This window comes from Chiroxiphia lanceolata, chromosome 2 (genome assembly GCF_009829145.1).
Source record: "Chiroxiphia lanceolata isolate bChiLan1 chromosome 2, bChiLan1.pri, whole genome shotgun sequence".
NCBI classification, from domain to species: domain Eukaryota; kingdom Metazoa; phylum Chordata; class Aves; order Passeriformes; family Pipridae; genus Chiroxiphia; species Chiroxiphia lanceolata.
In genome coordinates, this window is record NC_045638.1 from 119,701,043 (window position 1) to 119,719,310 (window position 18,268).

Consider the following 18,268-nt stretch of genomic DNA (forward strand, 5'->3'; position numbering starts at 1 on the left):
CCAAAGAGCTCTCACTGATTTGGGGTACCTTTCTCTCCTCTTAATCCTACTCTTTTTTTTTTCCCCTCTCTTGCTTCTTAAGGAACTGCCAAACATCTTAAACACATTTAAAAATCCGTGTTCTCCACTGCAATCCATTATGTGAGGTTCCCAGGTGAGCTCCATCATCGGAGATGATGCAGGGTGTGCACGGGGCCCCCAGGACGGGCTGGGAGCAGAACCAGGGCACAGAGCACATCCTGGGGGTGTCCACCCTGCCTGGACAGGGGGAATGGGCTGTGCCAGGTGAGGGGCACGAGCAGGATCCAGAGCAGTGATGCAGTTCCACGGGATCACAAGGTGGGAAGGTGGGAGGTGGGGGAAGCACAGAGGTCCCTCCAAAAGGGCTCCAGTGGTGCTGTCCTTGCTGATGGTTTTCAGCTGCTTGGGTACATCTACAGAGCTCTGCTTTATTAAAAAGCGTTCACGTTGCAGATAGGAACAGCCTGAAACCCGAACCCTCACACACCTTGAAGGGGGTTGGATTCAGAGCTGGATGGTCTCACACATCCAGGGGCTGGGAACACAGAGAGGTGTCGTGTCAGGAGGTCAGTGCTGAGGATTCATGAAGGCAAGTGGTGCTGCTCTTGTTACCATCGCTCAGCTGAAGCAGGGGGGCTGTCCCCTGGCTGGGCTGAGCAGCAGCACATGTTTCTGGGGCAAATACACACCTTCAAGTGCAAAGGATGTGTTCTGAGCGTGGTCTCATGCTAAGCTGTTCAGTGCACACCTCTGAAGTGACTCAGGGAAGTAACTGTGACTGTGTCCAGCAATGACTCCCACAGAAGCTGTCACCTCTTTGCCAGGGAATGTAATTCTGATAGCAGGAAGTCACATTTTGCCCAAGCAGATGGTCCTAGTGGACACAATTCAGAAGACCAACCATAACAGCTGAAAAGCAAGAAGTTCAGTGAAGGCCAATGACTGGCTGGAGGAGGTGGGGGTCCTAAGTGGAATGATATAAGTCAAAGGAAAGAGGGTAATGGGGCTGGGAAGTAAAGGTGGCAGGGAGCAAAGCTCCTTTGGTGAATTCTTGGATAAAGAGCAGAACAAACCTTCACAACCATCCCCAGCTGTCCAAATCTCTAAGCTGTGAACCCTCATGCTGCCACAAGAGCTCTACCAAAAGCTGTGGGAGTAGGAAAAGGGAACTCCCACCTGTGTGAAAGTGCAGAACACCCGAATTTTACCAGGTACCAACAAGATGCAAAAAAAAAAAAAAAAAGCCATAGAAAAAAAAAAAAAAGCCAGAGAGATGTTCCTTAGCTGAAAATACAGAGATGAGCCAGTTGCAAAGGACAGAGGGCTCAGACAGAAGTGCAGCTGAGTCCCAACACCCGGATTTTTGGGAACAGATGTGCTCTCAGGAACAGCAAAAAGCCAGAGGTGCCTCACACTGGCGAAACGCGATCAAGGAGATTTGAGGTCTGGTGAGCAGATGTTGTTATAGAGGCGAGGAAATGCTGGCCAAGCAACAAACAGAGACAAGGCAAATATACAGGATCCCCAGGAGACTTTGGAACAAACCAGGAAAGGACCTTTTCATCGCAAACCACACAAACTACCTCATCGCTGCAGACAAGTGCTCGGGCCGAGGGGAGGTGGATGAGCTGCCAGATGAAATGCAATAAAGCAAAGCAGCATTTCAGCAGGCACCTTGTTGGACTCGCAGGAACTCTGCATGATTTACCCGAGGAGAGAAGCCCCGTCCCGACACGTCGCGCTCCAACCGTGACCAAACGGCAGAGCTGAACCAGCACTTTTATTTGCTCAGACTGTTGTGAGGGAGGCAGAGACAGGGCCTAGTGAGTCATTCTCTGGGGCAGAAACACTCTCATTGAAGAGCAGCGTGACTCGGTTCAAGCGTCAGAGTCCAAATACTTGCACAGCATGAAAGAACCAAAGCGAGTGGAAAAAAATACAAGGCCGAGAAGGACGGCGGCCAAGCCCGGAGCTTACCTTTCCCACAGGCCAGAGACCTTGTAGAATACCTTCCTGGGGTCTCTTCCAGGACCAGACTATTTTCCTGGAACAAAATATGAATGTGCAAGAGGCTTCCATACACTGAGATGTAAGAGGCATGTAAGAGAGCAGCTCTTCGAAGCCCCGAGTGCTCCTGCCCGCTGCGCGCGCGAGCTGCAGGCGCAGATGTGAGAGATTACAGACCCACCGGGGCTCGACCGCGGGGACACGGGAGGAAGACGGGCCATGAGCCCGCAGCACATCCAGAAATACACGCAGAACACCACATCCCCCCCAGAAGAAATACATTCTGGAGAGTTTCCTGTTCTGAAAGCGAAGGTCAGCCCCAGTTCACTCTGAGACGTTCACGAGAGTTTGAAAACAGTCGAGGTCTTTGCATCAAGGGGTGAGATCTCTGGTCCAGCCCATTGCTGGACCTTTTCTCTGTCTTTTCTTACCCTGTGAGCGAGCCCTACATCACCTGTACATTCCATAGCTAAGCTGCAGACAAGGCAGAGGCAGAGAAACCTCTCTGAACTCGACATTTGGTCGTGTAACTCTTCAAAAGCCGTGTGTATTTGGCCGATCTTCCTCCAAAAGGTGTTGCTGTGAAACGGTGCTAAACAATGCACAACATAAACAGAGACATTAAAGGGAGCATGGGGGGATGTGAAATATTGCTATCACCTATTTGTATTTTCAGTTTTCCTCTTCAAAGAGAAACAACCCCAAAAGCCCACGGAAAAGGGGAGTTTGCCAAAGGCAGCATCTGCCCAGGGGGAGGTAACTTGATAGGCTGCTGATACTTAAAGCAGTTTTGGGAATGGAGGGACCCCTAATCGTGGGAAATGGTCAAACAGGGGAGGGCTGCAGTGGAAAAGGTGGAAAAGGAAAGGATTAGGTCTGAGTATTGAAAGCCCCTGTTTATGCTTGAGCTCTGGCATCTGGATTTGCTGGAGGGTGAGTGAAGAGAGTTACGGGACAGAAGAAGAGGAAAAATGTGTGGGCTGGGAGCAATTTCTTGCTGGGGCTTTAAGACTGAGGAGATTCGACAGATTCCTGCCCTGAATCTCCTTATGCCAAGTGGAGGATTTTTGGAGGCCAGTGTAGAAAAACAGCCCAACTCTCTGTCTGGTTTTTGTGTCCTAGAAAATGCATCTGTCTTCCTGCCTGGCACTCGTGGCCTTTACATCTAAACAGCATCTCCTAATTCAGCAGGAGGACAAGGTGCACCAGGAAAGACATCGTCTGCCAGGCACTGAAAGCTGCATGGCATTGACAAAAAACCTCTTTCCCTTCCAGTCTGTCAGAAGGATGGACCAGAAAGGGTCTGGCTGCGTGTGTTTAGTGGTAATGGGACATGAAGCACATTTGGGTCTCACCTGTCGGGAAATTCAGCTGCAAGTTTCCCTTCAGGATGTCTCATTTTCACCCAAAGCCTGCAGGGTGAGGGGACCTGGAGAAACTCCTGCTGTGACTGGGTGTGAGGGGCTCCAAGAGAGCAGGACTTTGGACAAGGCAGAGGGCAAAGGCTGAGGACATTCTGCTGACATGACTCTCTTCACTTGAATGCTCACGTGGGGCCCTGTGGCCCCTCTCCCTTCATTCCCAAAAAAGTCCCTGCTCATCCATGGCTGTTGATGTGACCATATTAGGCCCAGTGGTCAGGCTGGAGCTGGCAGTGACACAGCTGAGTGATGACACCCTGTCTGCTGTGACAAAAATTCCTTCCCTCATTCCAGATAATGATAATGGGGGGGGGGGAGGATATTTATGAATAAGCAAATTTCCAGAGGACAAGAAGCCATGAAGTCAGCTCAGCTCTCTGGGGACACAGGATTTCATGCTGAGTGGGATCCATCCCACGACTGTTGGTGTAAATGGAGCAGTTTCTGGTTTGAGTGCCTGGAGATGTGCATGCCTGTCAAATACTAATAGCTGTAAGTAAGTGATGACCCCTGTGTGACTTGGGTAAGCCTTGTCCAAACCCTTACATGTTTCAGAATCATTCAAGCCTTGATCTGACATCCACTAATTGGAATAGTCTTTCTGGCAGACTAAATATTTGCAGATTCCCTTTCCCTGGTGGTGCAGGAGAGCACTGGAGTCTCAGCTCTGACATCCTCCTGGCACTGTGTCCTGGGTACCATCCCCAGGGAGGGGGAGACTGGCCTTGGACATTCTCTGGATTCGATTAGCATCACATCTCCTGGCCCCCATCCCAGTCCTGCTCTCTGCTATTTCTTTTTTCCCCATTATCCTTAATTTTTTTTTTTCAAATAAAAGGAATATTTTTTATCAGCATCAGATTTTGAGGGAGCCTGAGCATGTCAGGAGTCACTTAAAAGATTTGAGGCAGTTGCTGAGTTTGTTGACTTTTTTCAGGGCTACTTCTTTTCCCAGAGGGAGGATTTTGTGACTTAACTGTGGCAAAGCCCCCGGGGTGAGGGGGCTGCCAGCCACAGCTTTGGGTTGAGGTGGTCAGCTCCATGGGAAGGTGCTACTGGAATGACAGGGATGTGGTGAGACTCAATTGCTTAATTCCCCGTTTTGCTATAGCCTGCCTTTATAGCTTTTGCTGCCTCAGCTCCCTGGATGATGAGCGGAGTTAATCAATCCTTTTTTCCACCCTTTCATCTGCACTTCTTACTGCATGTCTGTGAGCTTTCCCCTACATAATAGTGTAGGAAAGGCTGCACTGGGTTAGCATCTCTGAGGGAAGATGCAGGAACTCGTGGCAAGAGTGATCAAGCCTGAATACAGCAAGAACTATTTTGGTGTTGCCCTCAATTTGTTCCAAGACCTTAAAAGACATTTATTCTCCATCCTCCTTCCATTGCTGACATTTTTTATTGAGGCAGTGGACTCAAGATCTGAGGAAATGGCAATGGCACGTGGTGTGACTTTGGGTGTCCTGTGCAGGGCCAGGGTTTGACTTTGATGATCCTTAGGGGTCCCTTCCGCCTCAGGCTATTCCGTGATTCTGTGACTCCGGGCTGGGTGCTGCTGTAAGGAATGTCGTGGAGAATCCCAAAGGCCCCTTCACAGCAGCACCAGGTGGGGCACTTGCTCTGTGCCCCTCTCAAGCCTCACACAAGGCACAGTTTGTTCCACATCTCTTTTCCACCACTGCAACATTTTTCAAAACCGTCTGAACTATTTCACGGGTTGCTGGGGGCAGAATACAAATGCCCAATATCACTGACAGTCCCAGAAACCACGTGAGGTGGCCTCATTTCCACTTCCCTGTCAGCCCGAGGAGTGCAAGAGTGCTTCTGGCAGATCTTTATTGGGAGCTGTTGGGAGTGGCAGAACTCACCAAACTCCTGATCTGAACTCCAGCACAGAACAGGCACTTTCACCTCAAAACTGGACTGGGCCCAGTGACCTGGATTTGTTTAAAGGATCTTTTCCTGAAAGCACCCTAATGATCGGCCAACACTTTAACCATTCCTTGATAGATTGCCCCAGGCTGTCAACCTCCCCCTCCACTTTACAGGGCTCACTTGCTCATAACCAATGCTTTTTTGGCTTCAGCTCCCAGCTCTTGGCTCTTGCTATTTTTTTTTTTTTCTCTGAGTAGAGCCCTTTATTATCCCCTTGTGCTAAGCTAATATGATTGTAGCTCTTGCTGGAAGTGTGGCAGCGGGTTTCTGCTCTGAACCCGTGACAGCTCTTACCCCATATCTCCGCTCAATTAAGAGACTTCTCGTAACCAGCAAAACGGGGGAGGCTTGGACCAGCCCGGGCCAGGATTTGGCAGGAGGGATGTCCTCTGTTCCCAAAGCTGTCACCCAGCAGTGAACTCGCAGGCAGGTTTCCTTCTTACGAGTCAATAGTGCAAATTCAGGATCCCTACTCAGGAACTGATTTCGACACGTACCTAAGGAGGGCTCTAAGTGTTTTACCAACACAATGGGTACTTAAGCGAGTCATCAAGTGCTCTCTTCTGAAGGCAGTAGGGCTGAGGCAAAGTTGGATCCCTGCTGTGTCAGCGTGATGCTGCCCCGAGAGCACTGCCGTGGGAGGAGAACACAGCCCTGCTGCCTCTCTGCTCTGGGGTCATGAAATCACGGACTGGTTCGGGTTGGAAGGAACCTTAAAAACCATCTCGTTCCACCCCCTGCCATGGGCAGGGACACCTGCCACTAGCCCAGGTTGCTCCAAGCCCTGTCCAACCTGGCCTTGGACACTCCCAGGGATCCAGGGGCAGCCACAGCTTCTCTGGGCAACCTGTGCCAGGGCCTTCACACCCTCATATTGAGGAATTTCTTCCCAATATCTCATCTAACGCTGCCCTTTTTCAGCTTGAAGCCATTCCCCTCGTCCTGTCACTAAATACCCTTGTAAATAGTCCCTCCCCACTCTCTTGTGGGTCCTCTTTTGGTCCCAATTCACCAGATCACTCTGTGCTCCAACGCCACCCCAGACAGCCTGGCAGTTCTGTCCGTGCTCATGCGGGGTGGGAGATGTTTCCCACAGGGTTTCTGAGCGCTGGGAGCCCCCTGGTTCCACCTCACAGACTGCCTGGCACTCCTGTACCAGGGACACTTGTGCTGCCCTTTTCACCACCCCCCCTCTCAGCCGCCCCTCCAGCGTCGTCCAAAGCCTGCTGAAGTAAAAACGCTTTTTTTGTCAACTCCGACAGCCTTCAGCTCAGGCTCCCAGCGTGTGCCTGCTGCTCTCCCTTCCAACCACAGCTCAGACACTGTGTCTGGCAGCTCCTGGCACCCCCGGCCTCAGCTCTGAGCCACGGCCAAGGGCTTCACACCCTGCTCGGGGGCCCTGCGTGTGCCTCCATCCCCGGTGCCAGCCCTCCCACCCTGTCCGTGTGCAGCCATGGCCCTGGGTAGGACAGGGATGTGGCTGTGCTGGGCAGGGCAGGGATGTGGCTGTGCTGCCCAGGGCTGGAGCTGCACAGGGTGGACAGGGTGTCTGGGGGCCCTCCTGCAGCACACACAGGCACACACGAGCCCTGTGCACCTCCAGGGGCTGCTGCAGCCACCCCAACATAAAGAAGGTGGGAACCTCTGCTCTGCTCTGCAGGGACAGGATTCCTGGATTAACAAGTCACCAACACCCAGTTCACCTCCCCGTCCTCAGCAGCGAGCGTAATGGTTCCCTCTCTGCCTCTAACAAAAGCAATAAAAAGAAAAAAATTAAAATAGAAAATTCCTGAACAATGGGGGGTTTTTTTCCCCCCTCTATTGTATTTTTTTTTCTTTTGCTGCTAACATCAGTAAGCGGGGGTACTTCCCCGCTCTTAAAATTAAAACAATCCAGACAAACAATATGTCGAGCTCTGTCCTGCTTCCTGCTGCAATTATTCCTCGTGTTTGGCCTCAGATCAGAGGCAGCAGCAATCTCTATAAATACGACAGTGGAGCAGAGCTATTTCCAACAGAAACGCCTCCCGAATCATGTCAGGAATTTATGAGGCTGAGAACGGGCCAAGACTGAAATATGTTCTGGATCAAATGGCATTGCATAGGTGGCTCTGATCAGCTTGGCAGTGCTGGGATGAAGGAGGAATCCTCCAGATGGAGGAGTGGAGGGATATTTATTGATTTAAAAAAATAATAAATTAAAGCTGAGAGTGACATGAAAAGGCATTGGTATTTTAAAACTCAGGCTCTGCCAGGCAGAGCCAGCAAGGAAAAAGCCTTAACAAGTCTAGACTCCTCTGTGTGTGTGTGTGCGTGGTGTGCACTACTCTTAATGCTACATCTCCCTGGACCACTTTGTGCCTGGTACACAGGAGGAAGCAGTGCCCACACTCCTACCTTTCCCCCCCTCAATCCCACTGTCCTGGGGGTAAGCTTGCAGATTTGGGGCCCCTTCTCACTGAAAACCATTTGGAGAAGGTGTCATCCCGTGGGTTTTTGTTCAGTGTCCGCCTCCCGTCATGTAAAGGAAAATAATTTGCCCATCTGAGAGCACATGAGGTTGGACAGAGCTCTCCTCAGAGCCACATCAGCCTCCTAAACCCCAAAAACCAAGAGGAGGGAGGGAGGCAGGGCCATGGGGAGAGGGGCTGGCCTGGGCTCTCCACTCCCAGCTCGGAAGGTGCAGCACCGAGAGACTGAGAGTTGAGAGTTGTAAAAGAAGCACCAACATCTATTTTCTTTTCCTGCACTTGCAGACACTCGTTGTTAGGTCTTTTCACTCCTTTTTCCTGAACCATGAGATAACCAGTGCTGCAGGTCCCAGCTCTCACTTGTGCACCAGTTCAGACAGACCAAGGCTTGCTTTAATAAATAAATTGAACGTAAAGCAACTTAGAACATAAGAGAGCCTTAGGTCAGGATTTTCCAGGGGTGAACTCTTGGTTCACACCTCAATAGGGGTTTTGGGCAGGAACAGCTGTGCCATGACATGATGGGTTTGGCTGATTGAGTTAACTTTCTTAATAGTAATTAGCACAAGCTATGCTTTGGATTTGTGCTAAAAACACACAGATGAGGCATCAGGGGAGCATGGAGAACATTTTTGTCCATATGCCAGTGTTTAGAAGCGATGCCTGCCCTTATCATTCATGTGCCAGCTCAGGGATGGGGTATAAACTCTGTTTTTCACATTGCCCATGCTGCTGATAATACATGTGATGAGGGGAGCTTGAAGGGATAAAGAATTTAAGAGTAAATGAAGATATCCTACAGAGCCACTGGGAAGGGCCTGTATACTTCTGAAGTGAGCATGGCTTGGAGCTGCCATGTTTAACAGAGGGAGATGAGCAGCAAAAAAAGAGAATATTGGTTAAAGTGTCCCTTGTCTTAAGGCTAAAATCTCCTACAGCTTCAGCAGGAGTTCCTGGGGACAAAATGTGGGTCTGGTATATTTGCATCAACAAATAAAACTGTACCTTAGGCTCTCCCATGTCAGAAGGTGGGATGGTATTGCAAAGGCTCTTTTTTTCTTTTCTTTTTGAAGTGTCTTGTCAAAGCTTTGTCTCTGCCAGTAGCTGGGTAGGACAGTCCCTGTGGGCACGGGGTCCAGTGGAGCCATTCTTTGGTCATTACCTTTGTAAGGACAAGGTTCTGGGTAGACATGACTCCTTAAAGAGACTTCCCCAGCTTGTGAAGATTTAATTTCATTCCTATGGAGGCAGATGAAGTCAATTTAAGGGCGAGATGTTGCCCCTCCTCACACCTCCAGGGCCCAGGGGCCGTGCTGGGTGCTCGAGTCCTCTCCAGCCCCTCTGCACATGAGCTGCAAATATTTAAACTCCTTGGCTCCCCCTCACCACGTGTAACTTAAACCCTCCTGGGTGTGACCCCTGACTTCTGCCTCAAACCTTACAACTTGTATATCATTACTGAGTTCCTGTCCCATCGTTCCTGGGCCTCCCTTGGACTTTTCCATCGGCTTCACTGGAGGTGGAGTTCCCATCTTTTTCCAATATTCTTCCCTCATTCCTGGGGCTGGTCCATAACACATAATGTTCCTCTTCATGTTCCTGCCAGGTGGGGCTTTATTAGTTTTTTGGTCTGGAGTTGGATCCTTGTGTGGATCCTTGTGTGACTAAGTCCTGGACAATAACAGGATTTTGTGTATTCATTAGTGTTTCCATCAGCACTTCCAGGGCTAAAATATCCCCAACTAAAACAAATTTAAAAAAAAAAAAAAGAAAGAAAGAAAGAAGAAGAATCAGAAACCATCCACTCCTACCCTTTACTTGCAAGAGCCATCTCATCAATGAAACAATGCTCCCAAAATTTGGCTTCAAACGTTACAGCCTAAGCACAAACCTCTGACAGTTTTTTACTGCTGTTTCCTTCAACACTGGTCAATATTTGCATAATAAATTTTTTTTGATGCTGGAATGCAGTGATGCCTTTGGAAACGAGCCCTGGCTCTGTCGGGAATGCCTCTCAGAATGAAAGAAATGTCTGAATTTCCTTCGTTTGTGCAGGGATTTCCCTTTCAGTAGCTTGGCCAGCCTTGGTGAGGTAATAGCTAAAAGAGACCTTGTGTCCTGTTATTTTCTCCTTTCTCTTTGTGCTTCAGAGGTCAAGACTGTATAAGCTGCAGATCTGCTAAACTGGAAGAAAATCTGATAATGGCTGTAAAGGCACGACAGAAGATGCAGCTGGATTTTTGCCGGGGAAGCAGCTATGGAATCTGTTTGGAATTGGTAGGATTGGGGGAAATACCTAAAGGCTGGGCACTCTGTTGTGCTGGGGACTTAACCAGGGCTATCTGTGGAGACTTGCTGGGGTTTGAGTGTTGCCATGTGTCTTATTGAAGGAAGGTTTCTCAGAGGCACAATTGTCATCCCAGAAAAGTGAGCAGTCGGATGAACATTCATCTCACAAACCATTTCCAGTGTCTGCACTGGCAAAAACCTTTCTTGCCTTCTGAGGACGTGGTTCCCCTGACCCCACAATAACTGGTTCCCCTGACCCCACAATAACTGGTTCCCCTAACCCCACAATAACTGGTTCCCCTAACCCCACAATAACTGGGTTTCCTAACCCCACAATAACTGAGTCCCCTAACCCCACAATAGTTGAGTCTCCTAACCCCACAGTACCTGGGTCCCTTAACCCCACAATAACTGAGTCCCCTAACCCCACAATAGTTGAGTCTCCTAACCCCACAATAACTGGGTTTCCTAACCCCACAATAATTGATTCCCCTAACCCCACAATAACTGGGTTTCCTAACCCCACAATAATTGATTCCCCTAACCCCACAATAACTGGGTTTCCTAACCCCACAATAATTGATTCCCCTAACCCCACAGTACCTGGGTCCCTTAACCCCACAATAACTGGGTCCCCTAACCCCCCAATAACCGGGTTCCCTAACTCCACAGTAACTGGTTCCCCTAACCCCACAATAACTGAGTCCCCTAACCCCACAACAATTGGGTCCCCTAACCCCACAATAACTGGGTTTCCTAACCCCACAATACCTGAGTCCCCTAACTCCACAGTAACTGGTTCCCCTAACGCCACAATAATTGGGTCCCCTAACCCCACAATAATTGAGTCCCCTAACCCCACAATAACTGGGTCCCCTAACCCCACAATAACTGGGTTTCCTAACCCCACAATAGCTGAGTCCCCTAACTCCACAGTAATTGAGTCCCCTAACCCCACAATAACTGGGTTTCCTAACCCCACAATAACTGGGTCCCCTAACCCCACAATAATTGATTCCCCTAACCCCACAATAACTGAGTCCCCTAACCCCACAATAACTGGGTCCCCTAACCCCACAATAACTGGGTCCCCTAACCCCACAATAATTGATTCCCCTAACCCCACAATAATTGATTCCCCTAACCCCACAATAACTGAGTCCCCTAACCCCACAATAACTGGGTCCCCTAACCCCACAATAACTGGGTCCCCTAACCCCACCATAGTTTCCTCTGTGGTGCTGAAGCAGAGAGGGCTGTGCTCCCGTTCAGCCCTGCAGTCCAGCACAGCCTGGTTTGTTCAGTCACACCCAGCCCAGGGCTGCCATCAGACCGGCTGGTCCACAGCAGCCCTCAGCCCCCTCTGGGTCCTGTGTGATGCCCCACGGCCCCAGTTCATGGGAATTACTGGAGAAGGGGTTCAGTTCCAAGGCTCTGGGACGTGGCACGGGCTGTGCTCAGCCTGCCAGAGCGATGTTGTCACAGCAAGAACAGGGGAGGTGTTCTGAGCCCTGAGATGTGGCACGAAGACCTATGGGGGTGTTGGAAGGTGCAAAGCTCGCCGGGCTGGGCAGGGTAGAGGGAGCCAAGAGTGGGGCAGTCCCACCAGCAACTGCTGAACAGAGGGGAAGGGGCTGATTCACTGGCCCATTATGTCCTCTGACAGCCCTTCCCACAGACCACACCGTTACTAAAGAGTGTGACTTCACATGGGAGTATCAGACAAGGAGAAAACAGCCACTGCTCTCCTGCCACTCAGGCGAACTGGTCCCACTTTCCTGGAGGTGAGTGTCTGTTTGTCATTCCTGCCATATCGGAGTGATCCTCGAGCTGACAGGAAAGCCAAAACATCATCTTGCGGGGGGTGGGGTGGGGAAGGGAAATACAGATAAAAATGTCACCCCAGTAATCTGTGCCTTTCCAGTGACCCGTGTCCACAGCCCTGCCAAGGGTCACCTTGGTGAAGAAACCCACCCTTTGTACCGTGTAAATCAACAGTTTTGTGCAACATCATAACAGAGCAGTTATATCTGCTCAGCATCTTCCTTCCTATGTTGTGCAAAAGTTGGCTAATCCATCCCAAATGTTCCAGATGTTTTATGACCAAATGCACATTTGCCTGGCTAGCAATCACTCACAAAAAGGGCTTGTTAGGCAGCTCTTTGCCATTAACTTTTTTTTTGCTCAGACATTAAACATCCTTACCCACCTAGATCATAAAATGTCTTCCCAGCCCTGCAGCCTGTTAAAAAGTGTGCCTGCAGACACATGCTGTCACATCTGGCAAGGGCTGTGCTGTCATAATGGCTTCAATCCACGTTTCAGCAGAAGACACACAGAAATTAAGCCGGATCCAGCAAATCCCTCGTGAGCCGTTCCACACCGAGCACCTGAGAGTCACTGCCTCTGGTTCAGGGTCTGCACAGGCTGCTGGTGCTCAGTGCTGTTTGCAGGTGAGTCTCCAGGACTGATGTTGGATCAGGCTGCAGTGATGCCATTTTCCCCACTCCAGCAGTTCTGTCCCTGACTCTGGCTCTGCACGTTTTGAACTGAGTGGCCCCGGGACCCCGGGGTGTGATTCCTTCTCTGGTACTTCTGAAGTAATATCTTCTTCTCTGGAAAAGAGACCTTTGTAGAAACACCAGGCTTGACCATGGCTTATTTAACAAGTGATTTGGGTCAGGATACAATTCCAGTGTTTGCTGCAGTGCTAGTAGGGACTAGGTGCTCTCTGCTTATCAGAGAATCACAGAACAGTTTGGGTTGGAAGGAACCTTAAAGTCCATCCAGTGCCACCCCCTGCCATGGGCAGGGACACCTTCCACTAGCCCAGGTTGCTCCAAGCCCCATCCAACCTGACCTTGGACACTTCCAGGGATGGAGCAGCCACAGCTTCTCTGGGCAACCTGTGCCAGGGCCTCCCCACCCTCACAGCCAAGAATTCCTTCCCAATATCTAATCTCTTATCCGTGAGATGAGATGCCTGTTAACTCATTCTCTTGTTTCCCACTTGTCTCCACTCTGTGGTGTGGTGAAACTCCTGACCCTACACAAGACCACCCCAGGAATCCCACCATGTGTCACACCATTAGAAAGGGAGAAATGTTTCTTCCTTAAGAAGTGCCTCCAATGTCACAAATCCAGCACTGGAAATCTTTCTGAGGAGAAGTCTTTTCTCTTGGTGAACATAGACACATTTTCACTCCCAAGTTTGATTTCAAGCCAGGAAGGACAAAAGTCCTTTTCATGAAAATTTTAAAAACTGGGAAAGAAGTACAAAGTTTACGAATTCCTTTCAATGCTCCTCCTTATTTTACCATCATTACTGGAAACCCACTGGACCTGAAACCTTTCTGGCTTGAAAACCAATCAGGTGATACTTTAAAATACAGCCTTGAGAAGCAATCAGTGACTTCATTCCCTTCTTTTCCTTGGTCGTTCCACTTTCTTTTCTCCATGGTTCCCAACCCTCCGCCTTCCAGACCACCCTTAAACCTACTACCTGCCTTTCTGTGCACACAAAGGGCCCAGATTTCCCACTCATTTCTACACCCCAGGTCACAACTGGCTGCATGTGCTTTAAGCAGCCCCACACAGGCTGTGTGAGGAGCTCTGGAGCCAAGCAGCACTCCTGATTCCCTTGGCAGACCCTTTCCCAGGGCTGCAGAGCAGTGATGGAGTGGGTGTCTGTGCCCACACACACACACCCTGCTGCACCCTCTGTGCAGGCTGTGAGCTGGGCCAAGGAGAGCTCTGGATCTCCTGATCTTCCCTCTCCTGGCAGGGAGCTTGGCCAGCTCTGGGAGGAGAGGGCCCTCTCTCTAGAAAGGGCTGCAGCATCTGTTTGCCAGGGAGGGAGAAAACCACACTACAAGGATCCCATCTGTTTTCTGTCTTGACATGAAGCCAGAGAAGCCAGTTGGATTTTCTTTTCCCCAGATGCTCGTGGGGCTCAGCTCCTCCCCCTTCTATCCATGCACCCTTCTATCCACGGAGGGGTTTGGTGGTGCCATGAGATCTTGTGGACAGGTTCTCCAGCCTCCTGCTGAGCTTCTCAGGGCAGGGAGGCCTCTACTCCTCCTGCAGACCTCACCCTGTGGTACCTGAGCTGCTCCATGCCCTCGGGGATGGTGCAAAGACCTCTGTGGCCCAGGGGACACCCCACACAATGAACCTCTCGGGAGTTCCCTCCTGGACCCTCAGCTCCCAAAGCTGGCTGTGCTGAGGGGACAGGGCAGCCACCCGCTTCTGGAGCATCTGGTGATCAACCCCTGGCCCTTGTTGTGTGCTCCTCTCTCTGAACAGCACACAGGGGATGTCATAGAGGATCTCTGTCTGAGCCCACACCAGCCAGGGGGTGCAGACACACCCAGGCATGGCCACACCAGCAAAGGGCAGGGATCACTGACAGAGCTCAGCAGGGCTGGAGTCGTCCGTGTGGGGGTTAAAAACCAGCTGGCTGCAGGCTGTGCTGTGCCCTTGGCCGTGAGCAGCCAGGGAACAGCCCCCAGCCTGGTTAATTCCCCACTCACACACAGCCAGGGCAGGTACCTCCCGAGTCCAGGCCAGAGGTGTGACTTCCAACACATCCCTCCCTTTGGCAGGGCCTGTTGGCTGGGCTGGGACATTCCCCTGTGGAGCACTGCAGGCTGCTGTGATGCTGAGCTGCCAGTGGTCCTCGTTTGGGCAGGTCCCTCTGGCCTTGCCCCACCTGCTGCAGGGCTGGACCTTCCCCCCTTTCTCTGACCCGGGGAATTTTACACAAGCTGGGATGGGCACCCAGAGGAACACGGGACTCAGGACAGGAGTATAATGTCCCATTAGTGCCTCACGCCTTCCATGAGCAGCAGGACCTGTTCTGGGAGAAACAGTTTGGCTGGTGGGGTTTCTGCAAGTGAGAGTAATGTGGTCCATCTGGTAGCTCCAGAGCTGGGATTTAAGCCCAGCAGCTTGGTCAAGGTCCAAACAGAAAGCTTAGCCATAGCTGGGACACCGCATTTAAAGGATATTAGGGTTTTCCACTCTAAAGCACACTCTCATGAAGTCCTGCTTATACCAAGCACAAAGGAGAGCAGGAAAATTAATTGGTGTTTCACATAGAAATGCCTTTCTTTGACTTATTTCGCCCACACATTTAACATGTTTCACAGGCAATTTAGCCAGAATTGAGACGGGAACTCAGCTCCAAGAGTCTGGGATTATTGTCACTAAATTAATTCAAATAATAAAATTAATTCACCCAGCTCTACAAGGAGTGCAGTTACTTTGTTTTTTTCTTCTAAGTATCCCAAGTGTAATTGATCATTTAGTAAACTGATGCTGAACTCCTCTGGCAGTGTGTGCTACCTTAATCAGAGAAGTTCTGGGCTCTTTTACACAAGGATGAAGCAGGTCCCTGATGCCAATTCCTTAACAGTGCTTATAAAGGGAGTCCAGGATGAAGGAGCCCAGTGACAGAGCTGGCATATCCAGGCAGGTGGGATGTCATCCAGCTGGGATGCTCTTGAAACCTCAACTCCCTGCCAAAGTTTGCTGGAACTGGACACTGAGAGAAACAGGCGTGTGAAGGGATGGAGGCTGGACATACGAACATCCATGAAGGTGGGAGAAGAATGTCAAAAAAGGCTTAAATCCTTAGCAAATCGGGGTCCAAAATGCAGTTCTTCCAGCTTACCAGACCTTGCCACTCCTCCCACAGCTCCCAGCCCTGACAGGCAGACTCTGGCCAATTTTTCCAGGAGATTTAGGATATTGCCACTCCCAAGCGTTCATTCCTTTCCTCCCCTCCCCTCTGCCAGGCCTGAGTAACCCTGTGTGAGGAGCAGGAAATGCCCATAGGTGCTCAGATGCCCCCAGCCACAGGCACACCCATCCATTGTCACTCCTGGAGTTCAGTTGTCCCAGGGACTGATCCAGAGGCTTCAGGAGAAAATTAAATACCCCAAGTGCTCCTTCCTATTTTCCTTCCCGCTGCACTGTCCTTCCCATCCACCAGCGTGGTGGTTGGACACCTTTTCCCACCTCCTTACTGCATCCATCACAGTTCCAGGTGCCTCTGGAGGCTCCTTGGATCCCTTGGATGCCCGTGGGCTCCAGCAGGACTTGTGGGCTGTCAGTACCTTGGGTGGGATATTCAGCACCTCAGCTGAATGGAAGAGGGAGCCCAGGCCATCATCACCCAGCTCTGGGCTGTTCTGCAACGACAAGTCCATCTTTCCCCTCTTTTAATCATGCAAACTGCGTGGGAATATAAAGGATATGGGAAAAAAAAAACCAACAAAACGGGGCATAAAATACAACTGTATTTTTTACAAAACGTTCTTCTAGCTAATATAATACACAGTCCAGTGCACTTTACAAGGCAGGCCCTCTAAAACCTGCTACCAAACACCAGAATACATCTGTTCAGCTGGTATAAATCATTGCTGCTGATTTACACCAGCTGAGAGCCAGGTCACAATTGCCTAATTAAATAACTTCTCTTTGAGCAAAAGAGCTATGCTTGAAAAAAGTGCAACTGTGAATTACTTTATATTGCCCTTTGATGGGAAGACAGAGAAAACGAGGGGGGGAAAAAGCAAAAGAGCAGAAGAAAGAAAAAAGAAGGGAAGAAAATAAGGAAAGAGGGAAATAAAAAGCGAGAGAAATTTATTTATTTATGTTGAGAGTTCAGTCCCTTTCATTGTGAGAGAATGGGAAAGTTTGGGAAGCCCAGACTAAATAGCTTGCAATGATAACAGGGTGATCCTGAGAGCACTAAAACTAATTTATTGGGCTGAGTTTATCTGATTCAAGGGAAAGTGAGTTCTACTGAGTGCAGCTCTGACTTTGCTCGTGTCTGACAAGACTCGCAGTTCAGATGCACAATTACATTAAGCAGATGTGGCCCATTAAGGAGCTGAGCCTGAAAATGTACTTTATCCTGTCAGGGCAAATCCAAACTGAAAACTTTGGGCCTTTAAAAAAAAAAAAAAAAAAAAAAAAAAGGCACCAAACTGCAAGAAGATGTTCTATTTTGGGTTTCATTGCTTTAATCTCTTTTATGTCAGTCATAGTGATGATAAATATAAACCCATCTCCACTGGATTTCTACCATAACCCCATCACCTGCCCTCAGCTAGAACAGAGAACAGTCCCTGAGCATGAAGCCCAGCAGAGCCAGTGGTGGGGTCAGTTATAACCCAGAATTGGTGAGGCTGGGAATTAGTTATAAAGCTGGAAAGGAACACTTGTTCTGGATTAAAATGGGACAAAAGACACAATGATAAAGTAGTCACCACAGGATTCGATCCTCACTACCGAATTTAGGTGTCTAAAAGGCACTTTGGAGTATCTTCCCCCCTGACAGGTGATCTTTTTTTTGCTTTGGATTACATCAGCTCATTCTTCATGACTCCTTTATTCTCCTGTATTTCATCCAGGGCACACAGCACTGAGAGGAATGTCCCAAAGTGCAGCAGGATTATCAGCAGCGAGGAAGAAGGTCAATCTCGTTACAGTGGCCAAGCTCATTTTGAGGAGGAAAAGCAGGATGCTGAAAGCATGGTCAGTGCAGGAAGATCTCCCAGCTTATCTGAGTCTCCTGAAGGTAAGCCAGGGCACTTAGGCTATTAACCAGATGACACAGAGTAATGGAAAATATTCTGCAGGGAGAAATCCTCTGCCAGCAATTCAGTGTTCATGTAAAACACAGTCACTGCATGGCATTCATTTGGTTCTTTGAAGTTCCTTTGTTTACCCTTTATTATCTGAAATATTCTCCTTAATGGTTGGGGGAAAAAGAGAGTTGCTTTGTACCAGAGCAATTATCAATATGAGTCAAGTTCAGGGGCCTTCAGTCTGACATTTGATTGCAAGTGCAAGTGCACAGTGCATTCGAATGGTTTGATTTTCTTTATAAACTCCATGAAAAGGAATTTTTGTAGTTTCCTTGGAATTCTGTGCAAATCCCAAGATGAAAATATTCCTTCTAATGGAGAGAAGAGGAAAAAGTGAATCTAACCAGTTACACTGACATGTTTACAATGCTTGGTTTCATTCACTGAGTTTCCTTGTTTTATTTGGAAGTGTCTTGAAGCAATTTCTGTAACACAACACATGTAATCATTTGGGGCATAGGCG